The sequence below is a fragment of the Patagioenas fasciata genome, chromosome 11 (genome assembly GCF_037038585.1).
Source record: "Patagioenas fasciata isolate bPatFas1 chromosome 11, bPatFas1.hap1, whole genome shotgun sequence".
Lineage (NCBI taxonomy): Eukaryota > Metazoa > Chordata > Aves > Columbiformes > Columbidae > Patagioenas > Patagioenas fasciata.
Genome location: NC_092530.1, coordinates 24,032,294 through 24,053,675, shown reverse-complemented (window position 1 = coordinate 24,053,675; position 21,382 = coordinate 24,032,294). Strand labels below are relative to the sequence as shown.

General features: G+C 36.2%; 1 long non-coding RNA gene across 3 annotated transcripts in view; it reads right to left on the bottom strand.

Annotated features, from left to right (window-relative positions):
- LOC139828859 (uncharacterized) overlaps positions 1 to 21,382 on the bottom strand; it is a 327,266-nt gene that overhangs the window by 29,796 nt on the left and 276,088 nt on the right. For all 3 annotated transcript variants that reach the window (XR_011740908.1, XR_011740907.1, XR_011740909.1), the window contains exon 2: positions 18,347 to 18,420. This is a non-coding gene — a long non-coding RNA (uncharacterized lncRNA). The remainder of the gene's footprint in view (positions 1 to 18,346; positions 18,421 to 21,382) is intronic.

Here is a 21,382-nt window from a genome sequence, read left to right as displayed (position 1 = left end):
CCTAACATTTTCTCACTGTGCCCTTCTGAAAGAAATATTCCCTCCATTAACAGCAGTCCACAGTAAATCTAAACAGAGACCCACAGAGAAGGTTTGGACTTTTCTCCATACCATCTTGTTTCCATGTCTCCTGTAAGGTTCTGAATTTTAGAAGCAGACATGTCTAGTTTCTGCCAGTGGCCAGTTAAGATTTTCTCCTCTGGAAGGAAGCACCATGGACAGTACTTGTTGATATATCTGTAAAGTGCCGTGAACTTTATAGAACTATAACAATATACTTTTAATTGATTAAACATGTTTGTCAAAGAGATAGAAATGCTAGAGATACAAAGAGAGAAGGAAGTGGGAGAAATGGGAACCAATTTATGAATTAAATAACTTTTTCATTGAGCTCACATAAATAAAAGTCCACTGATCCAGCCAATCCAGACCCCTCTGTAGAGCCTTCCCAATCCTTCAGCAAATAAACAGTCCTGCCCAGCTTGGTGTCCTCTGCAAACATACTGAATCCCCTCATCCAGATAACTGATTAAGAGATTAAACAGAACTGGCCCCAATACTGATCCCTGGGGAACGCCACTTGTGACTGGTCACCAGCTGGATTTTACTCCATTCACCATAGCTCTTTGGGCCTGACTATACGGAAGCAGAATAACTGTGCTGTCAAATATCAAATACCTGTGACAGCTCAGTGTGGCCTCTTCACTGCTTCAGAAGACCTCAGGCAATTATTAAACTTTTATCATCTTGCTGGACTTGTAGCTGCACTCTGTAAGACATCCTATTGCTAGAAGGTAAACACAAGGCTCTCTGTCAGTCATTTCTCTTTGATAATTTGCCTGGTTGCTTCTGTTCACAGCTCTCAGCACCCATACTGTTTGGAGTTTACCATATTTTTTCTCTCTCAGGGTAACTCATGGTGCTGATTGATCTTCATCATCCAGTTTGTTTCTGTCCACCTTTGTGCACATGATGATGTTTGTCTGGGGAGGTTTTTCTCTCCTGTTGTTTCTTTGAGTTCATTTCCAAGATGAATTTCACTAAAATTTTACATCTGTTTCTTGCTCTGTTTCAACATAAAACTATCATTCTTCCTTCTGTATATTCTGTAGCAATAGCTCTGCGGAGTTCCATTTGATTGGTGAGATAAATCATTTCACATCTGCATTTCTTAAAAATTCTTTGTGTCAGTTTCAAATCGGCGTGAATTGGTACTTGATAGTCATAAGAGCCAAGAATCTGGCCAAGAAAGTCATTTTCTCTTTTGCAAATCAGTAAATTCCTGTTCTTTAGGATGTATTTTGGCTTGCAAATCCACCTACATTTTATTATATTTGGACTAAGTAGCGATTTCCTTCTGCTGCTTGTCAAGGTGCATATATTCCTGTTCATATTTAATAATGCAACTTCCTAAGGTGACCTCTTTTCTGCATGAATGTTGGCTCTAACCTTCATTTTGTTGAGCTCAGTTCATTACATATTCTCTCTTGCTTGCTTCTGCACTCTCTAGAGAATACTCTCATTTCAGTGCACAAGGGGTTTCACTGCTAATGAAAATCCCTAAGCATCACAATTAAAATTTACTCTGCTGTGCTCAGTCTCTGAAAAAGAACAATGTATATTGCAGTTAATTATCTAGATCTTGAGTTATTTATTTCCACGTCAAGTCAAGGTCATTTACGTGCATATAATAGGCTTACATCTAAAGGGTTAAACAGAGTGAGCCAGGTTCTGGCATTAGTCTCACTGGAACCATGGACATCTGTTCCAATGTAACTTAGTAAAGATACTGCTCCAAAATAAGAAGCTCTAGTGCTTCTTTCTTCAGAGAGTCAGAACAAGCTAGTGTCACCAATACAGAAGAGGAAGACTTCATAGTTGTGTATCTCAATTTCCTTATGTTGTTTAACTACTTCCCATGCTAAAAATACTGTCTGGAAATGTTTTAGAGTAAATGCCTTTCCTCAGAAGATCTATTGTGGCTATTTCTTGCGTCGCTCTGACTAGAATTGAGTGAGTTTCTAAACCAAGTTTAATTAGAATGAGTAAATAAATGCTCCACGTATGATGGAGAGAAATGGTACAGAGGGATTTTCTATGTCCATTTGGGTAAATCTGAATAATCATTTGTGAAAGAGTTGTCTCTTATGTAAATAATTCTGTATTTCATATCTCTGTGCATACCTCTCTGTCTTTCATTCCTCCTCTCTCTTGAAAACAGTTCTCTGAATTATGACAGTTTAGTAATGGTAGAGGCCCAAATGATCTCAATTTATGTCTTGTCAACCTGGCATAAAGTCCACAGAAACTGTAGAGAAATTAGCTGTCCCTGTCTTCTGAGTCATGTACATGGAACACTTATACAAGGTCTCTCTGATGCTGGAAGGAAAGTCAAAACGTGCCCTTTCAGCCAATATTCCCCCATTTCTTTCCTGTCCCAAGAAAGAAGCCTAAGCTGCTTCTCACTCACAGAATTTCAGGCAAGGATCTACCCCACTGACATTTCCTGAGGCAACCCACTGGGAGTTGCTACAGCAGCGATGGCTGTGACGTTCAATGTAGTATTTATTCTTCCCTTAGGAACATATCCGTGAGTCAAATCTCAATCTCTGCCAAACACTAATTCTTGGCATCAGTGCTGATGCCTCATCCATTTGGCTTCAAGCCTCTGTATGGGCAGCAGTCGCAATACCAGTAGAATATATCAACAGTGCTTCACCATCATCTCTGTTATAACTGTGCTGTGATTTCAAACAACTGGAAATTCCATATATTTCAAAGGAAGATCATTACCTGATCACAGTACGTGAGATTATTCTGTGTGGTTTTTTTGTTTAACATAAGTAAAAAATAAGACTTTTCCAATTAGAATTAAAATGGGAATTGAGTTAATCAAGTTAAGTCTTAAATAAATTTAATAGTCACAGTAAACTACAGTAAAGATGAGGTGTGTGTCTCATGAGTCTTTATTTAGAACAGTTTAAACTCATTTTAGTTTTTCATTATAACTTCAGTTCTTCATTATAACTTCAGTTCTTCATTATAATTTTGCATTTAAGTGATATTTTCTCTTACAAACATCCAAGAGAAGTCACATTATGTTTGTGCTTAATTTCTTAGCATTTGATACCAATAAATATCCTTCCCTTAAGAGGATTTTCAGAGATTTTTGAGGCAGACTTTAAGCCAGGATTCTGAATCTCCCAGAATATACAAAGATAGGGAGGCTCGATGTTGGTGTGAGTACCAGGAAGCACAATATTTGACTTCCCAAGTTCCAATTAGAGTTTCCTTTCAGAACAATTAAAGTACTAGAAGTCTGCAAAGTAAACATATCTAGTGAAGAAATTCCAAACTGTGACTTTTACAAGAAGATGTTTTTGAAAACTTAGCAAAACATTACAAAATCTGAAAGTTGAATATCTATTTCCTTAAATTCATATGAGATTTACATTGGGTGTTTTCACTGGAATATTTCACATGCAGGTAATGTATTTGCTAATTTATTAATAGAATTTGAAGTTTAAAAATATTTTTATTTAAGATTAATCATCAGCAACTAATTTTTTGATCTGAGAGCTTTTTCTTTGATGTTAAAAATACAGTAAGGTGTAAATCTCAGTGCTGTAAATTTTTTAAACTACAGTAAAACTAATTCTTGAAATTTTTAAGAGGCAAAGTTTGATACTGTTATTGTAGGAAGGAATTTTATATTGCTGTTCAAGTTTTCCTATTTCTAGATTCCAACTAGGAAAATTTGAAACTGGTATAATCACACTGTGTTTTCTCCAGTGGTTTTCTGCTAAAGAGCCATTGTATGGCTGAAAAAAATGAGTTGACATATAATCCATATGCAATATCTTACAAGTCAGAGACGTTCTGCTGGAGCAAATGATGAAGTCTCATTTGTGAAACAAATGGTGTGGTGCAGCTTACTCATATATGGAAAACACAGGAGATTAAATAGGGCATTTTGCATAGATTTAGGAAGGAAGAGTATTTTGTATATACAAGTCAAAAAAAAAAATCAATTTGGTGGTTAAATAATTGCCATAGGCTTGACTGTGTGAATGCAACAGAATGCAACTTTGCTTTGGTTTTAGGTGCACATTTTGAGACCCATTTCTGGGAAGGTACATCTGCCTTTAAAAACTGATCAGTGTTTTGTCATCAAGCGGTAAAGTGATGGCCTCAAAGACACTAACAGCATGGTGTGTGTTCCTAGCAGATGTAGTAGCTTTATCATGGAAAGCAGCAAACAATTCAGATTTAAATTAAAAAGTAGGATGTTTATAGTAATTTTTCAGAAATAAGGGAGATGGGAATTTTCTACATTAACATGCAAAAGGCAGATCTTTTGACATGAATTCCTGACTACATCTCCTCTGGTCAGCTCTTCTCATTCTTCTCTCCAGCGAAAAGGATCCAAGGTGTGCTGAGTTTAGGCAGAATCTTTTATGTGCTCATTTGTGATTTAGAATAAACTTGGGCCACTGGGGAAGTGTTAGAGCAAAGGAAAATTTTAAAGAAGATAAAATCTAAAAGCTTTTAAAGTAATTTTATTTTTCAAATCTTGCTGTGAGTATAAATGACTAAAAGGACCATGATGCTCAACTTCTAATTTCCTATTCCTGTGCAGTGTCAGATCTTCTAGACAAAATACATTACATTAACGAAAAACGCAAACACCTATTTCATGAAAAGATACTGCATCATGAAAGGCAGGAAACAGCCTCCTGAAAGTGCTCTGCAATGCACACAAAGCACTTCTACTTATTTCAATTCAATTTGAAACTTGAGCATTATAAAATCACCAAGCTGCGTTTTCCTTATCAGCATAATTTATGAAGTAGAATTTCTGGAACTGCAGTTGTTTGCTTAGTTTCCATTTTCTCCCCTATTCTCAGTAAAATAATCATGTTCATCACTTACTAGCAGCAGGAAAAGAAAAAGAACTCTTCTTCCACAGCAGCTTAAGAAGTGTATTCCACCCAGATTTCCTACATATTATTATCTCTTATTTACTTCAAACACTTTCTGTTTGTGGTTTGAAGTGTTCACACTGAAATTTTCTCACCTTTGAGTAATTGAGTGCAATATCTTCTAATGCTATTAGAACCACAATGCAATAAAATATAAAACGTTACTGTCACTAGCTGATTCAGTTACATTTTTCATACCAAATTTTAACCCCAGAGACTGTGAAATATGTCATACTATGATCTCTAATTCTTATAAATTGGCCAGCATGAGTCAGACCTAGCAGGAGCCTCATAGCCATCTGGCTGTAGCTTGGGGTCTCTCTCCAGAGAGCAAATCAAGTGTCAGAGTACATCTTTATGTTAGAGTGGAGCAACTGTAACTTATTGTTTCAAAACTTGTAGTTTTGAAATGACCGCTGGGAACCCACAGGTAACTACACGATTTGAAACTCAGACTATAATCACGCTGACATTGATGAGATCCATGGGCAGAACTAAGCCTTTAGCTCTGGGATGTTTAACCATCACCAGCTGCATTTTTGCAGAGCATCATCTGAGTGTGTTATGAAGGTGTGGAGAGTGGTAAGAGAATCATCACAGAATTGAAGAGTCACTCTGACAGTTGGTAGCAACAACTTCAAAGTCTGTGGCAACCTTTACTCAAGAAAAACCTCTTTGCAATGGCCGGAAGATTTTTGTCAGTGGGAAGCTGAGTACTGGCTATGGAACATTTCTTGGCTGCAGAGATAATGAAATACCTTTGAGGATACAGGCCTACAAGATGCAGAGCTGCAGAAGAGTGTAATTAATAGAACAGATTTCATTCTTTGTAGAACGTAGATTGCCATCGTAGAAGAGGATATCACAAACCTGCTTTCTCTGGTATTCCCAAAATAGCCTGAGCTCTTATGGTAAAATTCCTGCTGTGGTTAAAGCAACATGAGCTTAGATTTGTGTTTTACTATTTCTAGGAAAGTGTAGTATCTAACCACTAAGGCAACAGCCAGACTAGTATGAAATAGAAGAACGTCACTGATATATAAAAGCAGATAATTGGTATACAAGTCCTATATAATCTCCATTATCCAGTTCTCCTTCTAAGAAATTATTAATAATAACAACAGTTAATAAAGAGACAGAAGCATCTTTTTAGAGAGAAGGTTGCTCAAGCCTTTACAGCTGAATGGTGGGGCGGTCAATCAGAGTCTGGCAGGACGGTCTTTCCCCACTTTGTTGGATTTGGGGTGGTGTACAGGCTGGCAGAGCCTTTTACAAGACTTTTAGAAAAGTTAGCAAAGTAATCAAGTGCGAATGATTGTGTTTTTCTCTCCATTCTTACCAGCTATGGTTTTTAGAAAGGATGTCTCAAAGGACACTCAATAAACCATGGTGTCAATTCCTTCCGCCTGTCACGTACAGCTCAGTGCTATGTTGCTTTGCCAGTGAATAAAGCTTCACTTACTGGGACTCCCTGAGCGGATTAAGGTAATTTCTTTGAAGAAGGGGTGAAATACTAAGCACACAGGTTGCACAAAAGAGGTGAATTCTGTCATTTCTTTTAGCCTTCAAAGTAAATTAAAATGCATAAAGAGCTGGTGCACATCTGTTCCTGGATTCAGGTCCTACTTGCCTCGTATCTTCAGTTCAGAGAATTTTCTCTTTTCTCTATTTGTTAAATGTTACTTTTCAGTGTTTTTCTGGATCAATTTTGCTTTCATGCTTTTGGTGTTATACTTGGGATACATAAGTATTTTAAAAATTGTTTGTTTACCATTAAAAAATAATAAGAGGCTGAAGAGGAAAAAGATAAGAAATATAATATATTCTGTATGCTTTATTTATACAAATTGGAAGCATATGGATATTAGATGTAAATAATCTAGAGTTGCTGAGAAAGTGAAGTTTCTGTCCCAAGAGGAATTTTGGTACTTTGATGTTGGTTTTGTCTTTGAAGAAAATGATAATCAAAATATTGTTATGGATTTCAGAACAAAACCTTTAAAAACCTCCATAAATCAAGAAACATTTATATGAAAATATTTGGTAAAAATCATATGGAGTATAAGCATACTGTTTTTATACAAAATATTTTAAAATTGCCGATGAGAAATTAACTGGAGTGAGTATCATTTTAAGATTGTTTTTATTACCTTTTAAATCAAGCTTCATATTGCATTACTGCTCTTTAAATAAAACAAAAATAAATTATAAATGGCTGGGGGTTTTGTGCTCTCCTGGAAGAAATCTGAAATGTAATATGTAAAATCACTTACTGTGTAAGTTGTGGTGGATTCCTCATATAGTTAGTGTAAAATTACTTAGTGATTTGAAATAGCATAAAACCTTTCAGTCTCTCAATACAAGCTGGGACTTTGATTCTTTTGTTTTCTGCTTCTGGTCCTAGAAACTGGGTCCCAGGTTTTTGAGACTGTCCAAGAACAAAAAACCTACCTCAAGCATTAAGGTTACAATCTGGCTTTGCTGAGATCAGAATAAAGTAGAATGTTATGCAAGGTCTTCATCACATTCTAAATGAGAACAAAAGGATCAGTGGCTAGCTGAAAAAATGTTGACATTGAGTACAACATCCACAGGGAGTATGCCACAAGCAACCAGTAATTACTTCTATAATACTCACATGAACAGGTTTTCTTTTTAGAGATGAGACACACAGCTCAACAGATCCAAGGTACAGCTGTAGGCATATTTAACTTGTTTACACATTATGAGCTCTTATGACAAATAAATAAAGCCATAGAGAATTGTTAGAACAGAGAGAAGTTGAAGTACAAATGCCAAAATTTGTGTACTTCTCTGTTCAGACTTAGACTCATTCATCTACAGTCTGATATATTCCATGATTGATTTTCAGATGTTAAGAGCTGTCATTCTCCTTGAGCAGAGGCAAAGATCCATGTTCTTCTTCTGGAGATCAGGTTAAATGCTCAGACCTAGAAACCATTAAAACTCATTATTTCCGCCCAATAGCGTATGTAAACATATGACTGATTAAAATATTTAAAATATTTAACCTATTTAAAATATTTAACCATATACATGTTCTTGCTTAAATGTGATCTTTGTGTTTTAACTTCAGGAATTAAGTTTATTCTTAATTAACTGAATTGTCTTAAACATAAATGAGTGACTTTAGCTATTATGTGTGATGACAGCAACATGATGAAAAAAGCCCAGAATATGATAAACTAGGAGCATACATCTACCTTTCATATCAGAAGGAAACTTTCCACTGACTTCTTTTTTTTCTTAGTTTTTCTGAGTTGTTTCATGGTGATTTTATTTCAAAAAACTACCATGAATTTGTTTGTTTGTTTAGGTAGAGAACCTCAACACTTACTCATAAGTTTGGGTCAGTTTCTTGAAAGTTTACCAACTTCTCTGAATTAGAATTAGGAGTTTATTCTCTGTCTGCAAAACTAACAATAAAATACTCTAAGTGCAGGTGTCAAGAGGCATTTTCAATCTGTTTTGGAGCTGTGTTTGCCCTGCAAGTTCTATGACTAAGTTCAGACTCTCTGTATATGAGTAAATTTAGTAAATTACAGGAGTTTAGCCAGTTTCTGTGTTATTGCTTTATCCCTCACTGGGAAGCCAATCTCTAATGCTCTGAACATCTGCTGCCATGTAGCAGAATGGCAATGCCAGTGTCAGAGTGTTACACTCGTGCTGAAATTAGGGACAACTATATCCTCGTTTAGCATATGGCAACATGTGTTCTCATAAGTCATTTATCTGCTAATATGCACCTACATTTGAATCATCATGTGGGAGAGGGAGTGATGAGTTAAAACCTGCCTTTGGATACATATAATTCTCTAGAATCACCACATACAAGGTTAAACAAAGATCAGTTTAAATGAGTTGCTCCCGAAAGTCCACATCATGTACTTAGTACTAGTTTCTACAAGTAACTGGAAATTTTCTAACATTTTCAGCTGTCAGATTATACGGACAATTCTTACAGGTTCTGTAAATGTAAAGGGCTTGTTCAAGTTACTGGCAGCAATCAGGATTATGTCCATAAAACACTGACTAGAAGCTGTCTCAATTGAATTGTGTATTGGAAAAAAACACTAGACTTTAATAATGGAAGTGGAATACAGTTCTTTCTCTAGTAAGTACTTAAATCTGTGTAGAAGATGACAAAAGGATTCACTTTACTGATAATTTTTCCACACGTAAGATGATGGAAAAAAAACAGATCAGCTTCAAATAGTTTGGCTGAGATGTTCCGACTGAAAAATAAATAGGAGATAGTCATAAAGTCAAATCACTTCAATGTTATATGACAACATTCAAGGCTTTTCACATCGTTTTTTTTTTTTATTTTCTTTCAAGACTGAACAGTATGTACAGTTTTGGGTATTCCTATAAATCTATGTGGCTGAAGTTGTTATATAAAGATTATCCATAATTTAATTCACCGCATCTCAGTGGAACTCATGTTTGGTACTCTGAATGCTAGGTGCGAAATTGCAAGAAACTTGAAAAGAGCTGCAATCTCTATTTGATTACAATGATTTTTTTTTTTTAATAATCAGGATACAGGGTTGAATATATGTCAACAGACCTTATACAATATCTACCACAGTTGTGGCAAGAGTTAGTCCTAAGAGAACAATCCAGCTCCTGCTAGAATAGATAGCAAGCTTTCCATCATCAGTAATTATTTCTGGATTGAATCCCAAACTGTCTCCAAGAGTGTGTACGTTAAGTTCTACAGAGACCCTTTTTCTTAGAAAAATCCATACTCGCACAGGTGATGTCTGGTAGTTTGGAAAATGCAGTTCAACTTTTGTGTGAAAGATAAGCCCAGTGGGAATTAAAAAATACGTGTGTGTATATACATACATATATATATATATACATATAGCTTGTTGCAAGATTGTTTTCAGCTACTGCTTGGCTGAAGAGTACACCAAGTTGCCTGCTTTCCTTTTGATTATGGACACCATTCCCGCACTAAATCAATTACTGTTCCTTTGTACATACCCCATGATACTGAAGTTTGTTACTCAGGCCATTCTAATATTTAATGCTTAAATTAGTCTGTCCTGGTCAAATTACACTTTTGGCTTTTGTATTCAGGAAATGCTTTTGCAGTAGAAATGGAGGACAGAGGAACAACAAAGGTCTCTCAACTCCAGGAGATTCCTGAGACTATCCTGATACCTTAATGCAATGCTAGTACCATTTTGTGTTAGAAAATTATTTCCATTTTCCCAAAACAAACTTTTTAATACAATTCTATAAGGATTTTTTGACCTTTCTAATGGGAATTCTGGTATTTCAGAAGATTTCCCAAAGAAGAGCAAGTCTTTCAGTATTAAGCGGTATCCAAATAACTAGACTGAATAGACTTAGAACAGCAAAGATCTATACAAGAAAGTTCACAGAAAGGCGATAGCTTGGTAAATGAAGTACCCACACGTTTTCTTGGTGACAGCTCTAGTTAAGAACCTGCTCTGTCTTGAGCACATTTCCAGTGACCCTTCCTGAATCATCCCAGAGATGATCTGAGTTAGTAATGACTGATCAGTTGGTTTTTAATTTCCCTCATCCCTCAAACTCTTCTATCTAAGGCAAATGAGAGGTAGAATAGAAGTAAAAATTGATATTTAGGGATGTAGGGTGGAGGGAAGAGGAACCGCATTTGTTGAAACAAAAGTCCTCAGCATAAATCAGCACCTTCCATTCAAAAGCATTTTTAAGCAAATCAGGCATTCTTCTGGCAGTTGTGCAAGAGAAAGAGTGGTTGCAACTACTAGCTGGAACAAACATGCTACAAGTAAAAGTGATTGCTGTGTCAGGAGTGCCTTTTTCCAATTTGTGCACTGCTGTGTTCTGTAGGCAAAGCATAAGTTGAAGCTGTGTAGGAAGCAGGTTCTGGAAACTGTCTTAAACACAGGAGAACATTTTAAGTTAACCAAGTCTTTCAGTGATGCCAAAGGAGGAAATCTTATCTACCGTTAGTTCATTCCAGCCTCTACCTTTTGTTTAAACAAGTGCCAGCCATGTAGTAATGCAAAAAAAACCACCTCAAGTTTGGGAACCAACGCTTGTTTATTTTACCAGGTGAGTTGTAACTGGGATCAGTTCCCTGAGCATCCACATCAACACGGTTTTGTTGGTATATGGAGGGCTTTCAGCAGCAACGTTGACTTATAACAACGTTCAGCGCTCAAGGAACAATGAGTGCATTTCTCAAGGTAAAATTGACAGCTTGCTTTAAAACTAGGAGACAAATGGAGAAATGGCAACTTTAACCTTGATGCTGTTCTCACTATTTCTCTTGTATTAGTAAATCTATACTGTATAGCATAGTGCATACATCGCTAAGCCCACAAAGAAGATACAGGAGTGCATTCTCTCTGCAAAGCACTGAGCTTTGTGCAACTTCCGTTAACACTGAGTTAAAAATATAGCCCAAAGCATGAATCCAGGATAAAAACTAGATGCGGACAATAAAAGATATGCTTTAGTCTATTCTTTATCTGGACACCTGCAGTTTCATGACTTTTTCCCAGTTTATTTCTGTTAACCCGACTTTATATCACACTCAACTTCTTTTCTCACTTATCCATTGGTGCTCCCTGTGGGGCAGATCGTTCCTGGCTGTGTTGTGAGCACACACAGTCTGTACAACATCAGGATATGGCTGCATTTCCATGTAACTGTTTTCTGTGTTCACTCTTTGAAATCAAGGATGCATGAAAAGAATGGGAACTATATGGGGTCATGTCTTTAGTTCATATCCTTGTATCAGGCGCAATGAAGACAGTGAAGACAAAACAGATTACCTATTTTCCTGGTCCTCACATTTATTACTTGATCATCTGCAATTAAAGAATGCCAATCTGATGGGGCAAGTGGTGAGTTCCAGTGGTACATTTTCAGCTTCTCCCTCCTCATTATATTCCTGCATGGGGAAAACAGTAAAATTGTTTTTCTACTATTATTTGTTTCAAAGAATAACACTATTGCCTGGGCTTAGACTTCACATGACAAATTCCAGTGCCATGTGAGTTCTTTATGTTTGAGCTATAAACCAAAGCAGGGAAGAAAGGATTTTCATAATAGAAATGCTCACACGTCACATTAATTGTATCAGCATGAACTGTGGCACTACAGTAAAGGTTCTTCTAATTTGACTAGAAATGAATACATTGCTGCGAATCAATTGCAATCTAATAAGGGTCTTATTGTAAAACCTTCTGATAAGACAGAGGGGCATTGTTCTGAACTGTGCTTCCTGGGAATGAGAGTTCAAAAGAACTTAATGCTGAATTTTATGTATCTTTGATCAGTGATACTAATGGAAATATAGAAACACCTATCTCCCAGTTTTTTCCACTTTTCAATAAGCTGTTGCCAGATTATTATTAAAAGAGAATTCTGTTCCTTAAAGCTTTGTTCTGAGAGGGACTGAGCTGCTCCTGGGTAGAGTCGTGTGCTCTTAACTCCTACAGTCTGCGCAGGAATCTTGAGGGTACTTAGCAGGTCACAAAATTTGGCTCATTAACACAGGAAAAGATGCAAGTAGGTTGTATAATATATCTAAGATAGATGCCTGAGACAGGAGTGATTCATTTCAGTTTTCAACTGTTATTTTCAGGTGGACTCTAAAATAAGCCCATCTCTCTGCATTGTCTCAAGCTGTAGCCTAAATAACTGTGTTTTGATCAAATGCCTAATTTTTTGTATAGCTAAAAGTAGGAGGGAATAAGAATCACAGTACATCTTAATGCAAATGCTTTTACTCAAATTATTAGGAATGTAAGATCAAGAGCCTTTCGCAATTTCTATGGTAAAAGACCACATGCTGAAAGACAAGCAACATGTAATCAAACCTTGTCTCTGTGTTAATTCTTTCTCAGAAACAATCCACTATAAACTTAGAGCTGCTCATAAGAAAACACTTTTGTTCTTGCTAAAAACAACAACAACCCCAAACCTCCTTAGTTTCTGAGGATTTCTCCTATTATCCGAGAGGCTTTTTTATTCATACTGTTGCTGCTAGTTAAGAGACCAAAAATTCTGTTTCATGACTAGAAATACCAAGTATATTTTCCTAGTACTTTTAGACACACTTGTAGTCATTTTGACACCTTTTCTGTGTTGCTGAATGTATTGATTCTGAACGTTTTGTAAATGACTGTTGGACTAAACATTTGTGCCAAAAAAGCTGTATTTGTTACCTGTTATTTGGAAACAAAAAAATTCAAATTGAAAACAAATTGACATATGCAAAAGTATCAAGAATATCCACAGACAGAATTAATAATGATGACAGCAAAAGAAAGCATCTTGACTTCTACTTGAAGATGTTCATCAATCTCTAACTGGCAGAGTTCACACAAAGATCTATGTGAGTCATCTGATTACGTTCCCTCTGTTGGTACGGATTTCTTCTGCCTTCTTTTGAAGGATCCAGTACTGACAACTCTCAGATGCAAAGTATTGGACTATATGCCAGATAGTTTATTCCACGATGGCAGATTCTATGATCCCAGAGGCTTTTTCTCATTTGTATTTCTCATATATTTCTTTTATCTTCCCTCCTCTCCCACCCCCGAAAACCTCAGTCACACTGTCGAAAAGAAGAAATAACTCTATGTGATTTAGATGACCAAATATGTCAGAAATCATGAAAAATCACTAGTCCCATAGTAAATGGTCAAAGACAAGGAAAGCATGGAAAGAAAATTATATACCCAGGCTACCTGGCAAACAGTTCTTGATAGTAAATGCATTTGTGCAACTTAGGAATGGCTTATGAATGATTCATAAACAAAACGGTGATAGATTTGGCAGAAAATAGAGTCAGCAGCAAATAATTTGAAAAACCTTGGAAATAGAACGTGTGATATTCTCAGATTCATCACTTGACTGAGGCTCTATGGTTTACATAAGTAATCACTAAATTCAGAAAATCATATTTATCTGAAATGCCTTGACCTAATTGTAGATTTATTATCTGCACAACAAGGCAGGATGCTAAGGAATAGGAGTTTCTCCTCTTCTCTTTGGCTTCTGAAATATTCACTTATGTTTTGTTTAAATACTTTGTCATTTCTCATTCTGATACTAATCAGATCCAGAAGAGTAAAAGGTGTAAGAAAATGCAATCAAATTTAAATTTGGTTACAACTTAGATGATTAAAGATAGGTTTATGTTTTATTTAAAATTAACATGCTTGCTTACAGCCTATTTATAATCCCGTTCAATGACAGATTAAAAGACTGATAGTCTGTGACACCATTATCTTAAAACTTTACACGGACAGCTGGTAAAAAGCACATATAGGTTTTAGCCTTCTCAAGGAGAAATATCTGTTCACACTATCAGCTCCTTCAAACATTGAAGTATGATAGAAATTTCTTCCTCCTATATTTCTTCATTAGTGACCACTGAAGCAGAGGGACATTAGATAAGATCAACATCACTAGTTGCCTTCAGTATATGTAGCAGGAGATACTTATCCTGTCATTCCTCTTAAAGGCAGTTTCGTGGCAACTTAAAACACATTGAGAAGGTTGGCAGATGTGATCCATCTAGGGCAGGCACACAACACAGATCACAGAGAACCCTTCTAGGCTGTGCAACCTCTGCAAAGTCTACCTCAACCTTGAGTGAAGGAACTCTTTTGGTCTGTTCCTATGAATTCTCCAGTCATGTTCAGAAGAAAAATCTATTTGGAGTTGAATTTCTTCACTTATGTCCAAGAGTTTAGGGGCTGAATTACTCATCTGAAATATGGAAGATGTTGATTAGATGGATATTGTCCAGCTGACAAAGAGCAAGGGTTTAAGTCCAAGATTCACAGCTTTAAGGAGAATGTCTGAACACTTCATTATGGGATTTGAAGGGGTGGAGTTACTTCAGCCTTTGCTGTACAAGCTGCTGTTCTACTTTGAATACAATGCATAAATATTCATTGGATAAAAATGAGTAAGAACAATTCTTTCACCTGCTGGTTTGGTAGGCTAAAATTCTAATTCATAATGCAAAAATATACTATTTTATGCTGAAAGACCAACTTCAACAGGGGAGAGATTGAGAAATATGCATTTCAGGAAGTTTAGTGACTCAAAAAGAAGGAAGAAGATACAGTATTACCCTCACCAGACACTGTGGTACTCAGACTACTCGACTGGTTGACTTATGGGGAAAACACATCTCTCCTATTTGTTTGCATCTGTAGTTAAGAGGCATGAAACATGCGGAGAGGCTCAGGCCCTGCAGAGGATGCTGGAGGAAGAAGTAGCTTTTTTTGGGAGTCCCATTGGTGCTTACAAGTAAGGTAGAATGAAAACTTTTCAGCGTCATTATGACTTAAGAAATTCCAGGCTTTCTCAAATGCTGAAATGTATACCTTGTGGGATTTTACAAATGAAGCCACAGGTACCAAGAGATTTACTGCACTAAACAATAGCTGAATGGAAATAACACATATTCTGATCGAGATGGTTTCAAGTACTCAAATAGCAATTGGAAGGCTGACTTATTCCATGAACCAAATATTAAGTCCTGAGAAGATTCTAAAAATCAGAATATTACTACTGCTGTCTTTACTTTGTATCTTTCTTTTGCATAAAATTTATATTTTTTAAAAATCTGTCATTCTTCATCTCTATAATGCTTTTGACAAATTTAAAACAGAAGAATATAGAGAAGAATAGGAGGACCAAAGGTCTTACAAACAAAGCAAAAAGAGTTGTGTTTTAGAGTAAATATTGCTTTGGACATCTCTTTTCCTCAGCACCTTTTTATGAATTAAAGGAAATTCCTAATGTTGTATTGGTCTTTCTACACTGGAAAAGAGGACTGAAGAGAAAAATTAACTCCATAGTATGTGTATTGTTCAATAATCTACCGTTTTGGGGATGTCACTGAGGTGATTGTATCATTGCATATTTGGTATTATCACATAAAGGGTTTGGGTTTTTTTGATAGATACTATGTTTGTTTACTACGGCACCTGTTGTACCTTCAGCACTGAGCATAATGCTCCCAGCCTCCCTTGCTCTGGGAACGTACTTGTCATTCCAGATCTCTGCTGACTGCTGCAGAGTACCAAGTTGTTTAAGAAGATAGCCATGAAGTGATAGCTCTTTCTTCGTAATTAACTTATTTATTCTTTATCCATAACAGCAGCTCATTTCAAACACATCTCATTCATTGAGAAAGCTACATTGCTCGTGGATGCTGTATAGATTTTTAATTTTCTGCTGTAAATGTTATGTGATGCCTATCAATTACAACTTTGGATTAGGGCTTTAGGAGTTAGATCAACCACATTAAAGTACGACAAAGTAATTTCAAAGTAAGCTGTGAATATTATGTGCTGAGCAACTAAAAAAAGATATGATAATCTAAAATTGTTCTTCTCATATTGATGGAATCAGCCAGGCTTTATTTCCTTGAAAAGCTACATAATGTGTTTCCATTCAAATTTGATACGGACATAACCACTGTGCTTGAGAGTAAGAACCAGCGCTTCGCAATGCTAATGGCTAAGACTGTTTTATGCCAGAGTCTGACCTTGACACCTGTATGTAGCTTTGCATTCTAGCTCCCAAGTAATCCTACATTTCAGGTTATGTACAGTTTGTTCTCTTTCAGGGGCCTCTTTCATATTTATAGTAAGAATTTAAATAGATGTACTTCTGAGCGTATGTGAAAGTCATGGATTTTGTTTTAAATGTGAATACTTTTAAAGTTAAGCACATATTAAGGTTTTGCTGAATAAAGATAGATTTAACTGTTGCTTAAATATTTCCCTGAGTCAGTGATTTGGTTTGGTCCATTACAGTGCAAGGCCATCTGTGAGTTTTAGATGTGAGTCTGAAGTCTGGGAATCTTTGGAACAGAAAAGGTACGTGTTGTGGATTTTAAGGTTCAATGTGAAAACTTTAGGAGAATGTTGCTAACATTGTTTGCAAAATAACCACAGTAGCTATATATTCTATCTAGTCCAGATGGATAAAATCTCCAAGGGACATTTGTTTTTATGGCCTCTAGCTTATTATTTTAACGCCTACCTTTTATGAGGTAAACTCATTATTTTTAGCAGTCTTTTACTGTCTCTTAAATGTAGTGAGAGGCAAAAGAGAATCACAAATCTGTTATATTTAAAGCTGCTGAACTACATTTCAACAATCACCATAGATCTTGTGTATTTCTTAAATAAAAGTAGGGGTAACTATCTCTTGACCAAAGCTTTTTCCCTCTCTGAATAAAACCCAGACATTACATTCAAGGATTTGTCTGTATTATTGACTCAGTGGTGTTTGGTGATAACATTCCATCAGGCTATGTTAAAATCAGTGTAATTTGGCTCAGTGTTCAGCTCAATACATGCAACCTATAATAAGTAGTCTGTGTTTTATAGTTGTTAAGAAAATCAGAAGGAGGATGCAGAACCATAAGAGTAGGGACGATGTGACCTTAGGAGATCACTGATTTCCTTTGCTAATCCTAGACAGATTCAGCTTTATCTAAATAATGTTTGACAGCCATTTGCCTAACCTGTTTTTAAAATAGCCCGGTGATGCAGAATCCCCAGCTTCTCTCGACAGTTGTGTTTTAGCACTTAAACTCTCTTGCCATTCAGCATGTTCTTAATGCGCAGGTTAAATCTCCCCTGTGGCAACTTAAATCCATTACTTATTGTACTGGAGAATACATTAGTGCTTTGCTCTCTTTGCTAACCTTTTGATGACATCGGTTGTCATCTGAAGTCCTTACTCGTTTCTCCCCTTGATATTCTCTCAGCTAAATACATTCAGTACTTTCCAGCTTTCTTCATAGGTTTTGCTGGAAAAGTTTCATTGTTTCTTGCTCTTTTCTGGATGTCCTTCAGTTGATCCAGCTATTGCGTAGTGCCCAAATCTGATCTAATACTCCAGCTGAGCCACACCACTATTACAGGGACTTCAGGTATCTTATGTACAGTGCACCTGCACACATCTCCCGGTACATTATGGCCCTGTGGACGTGTGTTCCATTTTTGGTCCATTAACTCTCAGACCATCTTCTGTAGAGTAATTTCTGTTATTCTGTCTGTCTTGTAGCTGTGTGTCACTTTGTATTTAATGCCATTGAATTACTTATTATTTTTCTGATTTCATCACATCACTTCAAATTTCATTCCTGGCCTCTAAAGTGCTTGCCATCCCTCCCAGCTTGTTATCATCATCAAATTAAAAGTGCTTTTTTCTGTCATCTAAAACATCAATAATGAATCTAACACCTAGAGTACATGGTGGATTTAGGATGGCAGAGTTCTGCTAAGAGCAAAGTTGAACAAGTTCTTCATGGGATCCTGTTCCACTTTTACCTTTATTGTATATCTGTGGAGTGGTGTGTTCAGTGTTCTGAGAACTGGCACATCCTGAGAAGTCTCGTGTCACTCTGCAGACAAGAAGGAAACATTTTGAGCTGACTAGACCATAAAGATTGCTATTACTAATGAATATGTAACAGACCCTGGAGGTTTGGCAGGGTCAATATTGACTGGAGAAACAGGTGATACGGAACATGAGTGACTGGGTTTCTTAGATCTCTTGCTATTAGAAAGACACACACGTCATTTGTGAATCAATCCTGTTGTGGTTTAACCAATCCACAGTTTCACTACCTATTTATATGTGCTACTCAGACATTATTATGTATTCTCAATACTTTTAAAATGTATTTTTAATTCTTTCACATTTTCTCTTTTACATCTTGATACTGCAATCATAAGCACAGATGTAACCCTGAGTGTGCATGGAATTTTAAACAGCTATTTTCATGTCAACCAAAACTTTGTCCCAAAATAATTTCATCTTCTCTTTGCCAAAAGTTCAAAAATATACCTTTTTGGAGATTTGAATCTGTCTGGCCACATTAAATTTCTCATATTTGCTATAGAGAAAGAAAATATTCACAATTTTACATCATCTTATTTATCGTTGTACAAAAATGTTTCAAGACTACAAATATTCAATAGTCTTGTGGAAATTATGCAAACCAGAGCATTTACATCCTTCTAAATAATCTAGACCATCATAATATCAATGAAGGGCATTGAGAATATTTACAAATATATGTTTCTGGGAGGTTTTATTCAAACTGAAAAAGAAGCCATTTAGTAATTTCCTCAGAAATGTTCAGTACTGAGCACTACTGGAGCTGTATCAGCAATTTGTTGTGAAACAGCATTAAATGTGAAGGTAAACCAATATAAACCTAATAAATCCTCATAGGCAAATTTCTGTTTGGGTGGCACGAAAGGTTTTGACAAATTTACTTTATCATTCCGAACAAATTACCTAGTTTTACATAATTTGTAGTCCAATATTATTAGATCTTGAGTAATGTGTTACCAATTCTATTTGGAAAGCAAACAAAACCCAACTGTGACTGTGTTGATTAGAATATTGATGATTTCTGGTAGAAAACCAGGTTAGACACACGTGGCTTAAGAGACCATGGTCACACTACACCTCTCTGAACCTCCACAACGCGCTAGGGGTACAACCCTGCGATTCTGTAAGTATGGAAAGGTGATCGACCTGTGACACCGGGTTTCTGTTAATGATGGGAAAATACAATGGTATCCATATACCAGACAGCCTATAGCTTATGTAGACAACAGAAAAAGTCCAAGCAAATGGGTCAGCTTTTTTGTTGCTTGACATCAGCACCGCGCTCACTCTTTGCTGAGGACAGAACTGTGCAAAATGCTACTTTTGATTCTATAACAGCTCTGAGCCGTTTAATCCTTAATCTCCGGGTTGATGACTTTTGTCATAAACTCTCAAAACCCAGAATAAATGTCAGAATATTTTTATATTCACATTCTTGTGAAAATGTTTTCTCTGCATGCTCATCTTAGATTTTGACATCGAATGTGCCTTGAGCATTCAGACGCACATCTAGACTGAATTCATTTGACAGCTGGATCATAAATGAAAGAGAATCTTGATGTTTTGCTACAGAAACATGCTGATTGACCTTTACTGGTCACTATCAACTTAATTCAGTGTACCAGCCCACCTTTGCGGACCATGCTGTGCAAGTCCTCTATGTGAAAACATAACAGGAAAAAGGAAGGATTCTTTTAGAAGGCATTTACAGGTTCACATTCAAATAATACTGAACGAAGAAGTGTAACCAATCAATAACATGAATACATCAAAGAATATCTGTGATCGTATTTCCTTAAGTATGTATCACTCACTGGTATGATGCATTGTGAATTTATAAGGCAGTTAAGGAAGAGGTTAAAGATGGGATGGATTTTTATTTCAGGAAGAGATAAAGGAAACAAATACAGTGGGAATTTAATTAAGTGAACGGGGTGATGCATTTTAAAAATGACTTTGGCAAAGTGCAGTGGAATGGGAAATGAACCCACTTATGCAAGCGCAAAATTGATGGACCTACTCTGAGATTATATTAAGAAAGTGTCCTTTGGAGGCATGTGTAGCTCTTTATGGAATGAAAAAGACAATTAGAAAATATTCGAAGATGTAGAGCAGGGTAGCCCTGGTGATGGTTTGGACTCATTGAGGAATCTCAAGAATGAGCTTTGTATAAAGTAGAAAAGATTACTCATTATCAATAGTTATTTAACTGTAAGACTGCAAGGCTTTAGAAGAGATGAAATGCTTCAAAGAACTAAGTGAAATATGAGTTCATTTGGTATAGGCAGCTTTTTAGCAAATGTTTTATGAATCCACCATATTCAATGATTAGTATTTTCACAAACAGATGATTCTTTAATCAATTTGATGAAAGCATAGAGGAATCTGATGTCTGGGACCTGAAGCTAGCAAAACTGAAATAAAGAAATTCAAACAAAGAGAACATATCTAAGTGGGTATAATTAATTATTGAAATTATTTGCATTATGTGCTGATTCTATCACACATTACCTTCCAGAGGAGGAAGGCTACCATTAATAAAATAATCTGACGTTCAAAGCTTCTATATACAACAGGAAAAAATGAAGATGTCCTGCTGTGTATTCTTGGTCCTCCTGTCTTAGAAAGTTAGGACCTATGCTATATATTCTGAAAGATCACCTCTGCTTGCACAATACTCTGATTTAATGAACACCTCAAACTGCACATATGTCTCTTGGCTCTTTGAATCAGATGTTCAGAGCTGCCAGAGTCTGGAAATTCTGAACACAAATAAGAAAGTCTTCCCAGTCAAAATAACTGTTTTTAAAGTAAGCTTCTATAAAGCAGTTTCTGAAAAGATTATCTGTTTTAGTATCATTATTTTTTAATGTAAACCAGACTAATTGAACTACGATTTCAAAGGATGTTTCTAGCATGGGAATAAAGCCCAATTCACTCAGCTGATGCTTGCCATTTGAGAT